The sequence below is a fragment of the Triticum aestivum genome, chromosome 4B (assembly GCF_018294505.1).
Source record: "Triticum aestivum cultivar Chinese Spring chromosome 4B, IWGSC CS RefSeq v2.1, whole genome shotgun sequence".
Lineage (NCBI taxonomy): Eukaryota > Viridiplantae > Streptophyta > Magnoliopsida > Poales > Poaceae > Triticum > Triticum aestivum.
The window spans coordinates 648,945,727-648,948,369 of record NC_057804.1 but is presented as its reverse complement, the minus strand read 5'-3'; positions in this window follow the sequence as shown (position 1 = coordinate 648,948,369).

Sequence of the window (2,643 nt, the reverse complement as noted above, 5' to 3'; positions counted from 1 at the left end):
AAATAAAACAATACAAATTAAACAGAAAACAGGTTTAAGGGGGGGGGGGCTAAAACCCTAAACCTGCGGCGGCCTTTAGTCGCGGTTGGCCAGAAGAACCGCGACTAAAGGTCCTCCGCCCCGACAGCCACCTGGCGCCCACGTGGACGGGCCTTTAGTCGCGGTTCTTAAGCAACCGCGACTAAAGGGGGGGGGCCTTTAGTCGCGCCCGGTCGGTCGCGGTTGCGCAACCGCGACTAATGGCAGTTGCGAACCGCGACCAAAGGCCCTTTTTCCACCAGTGCTCTAAGTCTAGTCTAGGTAAAAATAGCTACGGGATTAACATAATCAGCATCGTGCGGATTTGTGATTGCGTCGTCGGCTTCGCCGCTGCTTCCTGCGTCTTTGCCGGCCGGAATCCACGGGCGCCGCCCGGAGTTTACATACGTAATTGGAGGTCTAGCTAGGTAGCCTAACACTGCCCAACCCGATAAGATAGAAGGGTGTGTCTAGAACTCAGTCGACTAAGACTTAACAAAGTCTCAGTCGAGTGACGTCAACGTATTTTTTCTGTTACAAGCGGCACGGCTAGATGCTACAAACGGTGACGAAAAATATTGCGATGGTATTGCAAGCAACAACAACAAATGCTACAACCGTTCTAACTAAAATGCTGCAACTGTCAATGAAGGATGTTGCAACCGGTGAGATGACGTGCTACAACCGAAGAGGGATGATATGCTTCAACCAACAAAATGAATGTTACAACCGGTATGAAAAAGTGTTGCATACGGTCACAAAAATGTTGCATGGTCGACTGAGACTTCGTTAAATCTCAGTCGACTGATTTTTAGCAGCCCCGAAGGTAGAAGCTAGGCATGCATACTACGAGCGCCCGCGCCGTTGACCGCCCGCCCAACACTTCGACGTGCACGCGCGCTGACTCGTCGCCGCCGCGCACGGGGGTGCACTGGTCGAGCCGGTCGACGCGCACGCGGCATGGGCAGAGCATGCCACGCGCGTCTATCACCCGTTGTTTCGCACGGCACCGCCCCGTCCCGGGACAGAGTACGTGTGTGCTGGAAAACAAACGTCTCGCTCGCGGACGCCCAAGTTTCACCCACCGCGAGGTAGCTAGCTTCCATGCCACGGCGCGTACGGAGCCCGGACCGGGCCACATTTCCTTCCTGGCGCAGAAAAATCCACGGCGTCGCCGTCGTAGGTAGCATTGGCCGATCTCGCGCTCCGTTCAGGGTGTGTCTGGTCACATCGTTGGAAAGCAGATCGATATGGTTTGGCACTGGTCGCCGGCTCATATAGACGTGCAAGTTTCTGTTGTGCTTTTGCGCCTGTCTGCTCCGGAAAACAACTCACAACTAGAAGTATGAGCGGCAGTATCAAATAGCTAGCGCCTTTTGGCAGGAGAAGGATCTATTGGATGTGGCGCCGATAGAGGTGTGCGAGCGGCGTCGACGGGAGCGGAGACAGCATCGGTGGCAGAGCATCGACTGTGACATGGAGTGGGAGGGGAAAGTTTGGGGAGAGGGCGGGATAAGACTCACCACTCTCATAGGAGGAAAAGCGAGTGCGTGAACGTTCATGGGTGGACATCAGTGACTGAACGGATGATTTCTCTGCCATGGCAACTAGCTAGCATTAAGATCCGTGTGAGCGATTGGACGGTCGAAATGGCGTTCGCTAAGAATCCTTATAGCACCGACGTCAATTCAATAGAACTTAGAAGAAGACGAGACAAAACAGAAAGATTGGAGCGTCTTCACCTTCCTGGCTTCCTAATCCTTTTCAGGCGGCTCATCTTATTCCACGTAGCCACGCACCCGGATTATGTGCGGGTACACCGAATCTGCCCAGTATCCGTCCTTTTCAGGTGTTCGCTGTCCTTTCGGACATGGATCTCTGTAGTTCTTTTTTTTTCATGGTAATACGTGTCTCATTCATATCATAAAGAACAAAGTACAAGTCACGTAAAGACCGATATGACAAAACTGAAAAGATAACAGAACATCTCTGAGCTTGACACCAACGCCCGTCACCTGCCTCCGGCACCACCACAGCAGCCACCGAAGAAAAGAATGACGAAGCACCTCCTGACCCGAGCTCGACGCGGCTCCATCGCTGATATGCAGCTTTATGGACCTTCAAGGTGGCTCACCAAAAGTGAAACCCTTACCGTTGAACGAATCAGACCGGGGCAACACCCCGGACACGCCATCGAACTCCAGATCTAGCAACCCACCACGACTAAAACGCCGAAGGAGGAAACCATATCTGCCATCCACCAACCACGAGCCCAGCACATGCTCCGTCTTCCAGATGTCGTCGATGCAGACCACAATCTGCATCCGCTCCTGGACTACCTCCCAAGCTCCGCGCCGACGCTGGAGCAAACGCCGTCGCAACGGCGGAGCCCGAGGACACAGGTCCACCACGAGGATGCCGTCGCCGCCAGGCCATCCTTGCTTGAACATACTGGTTTTCAAATCCATCCCCAACCATAGGACCGATGGCCTCGTCAGGGAAGGATCCAAAGAATCTTTATTCAGCGTTGTCATCGTCGCCGCCGAAGCAAAGACGATGAACAACCTAAAAACCTAAACTACAAGAGAGTAAAAACGATCCACACGCGTGGATCCGGCGACCCCC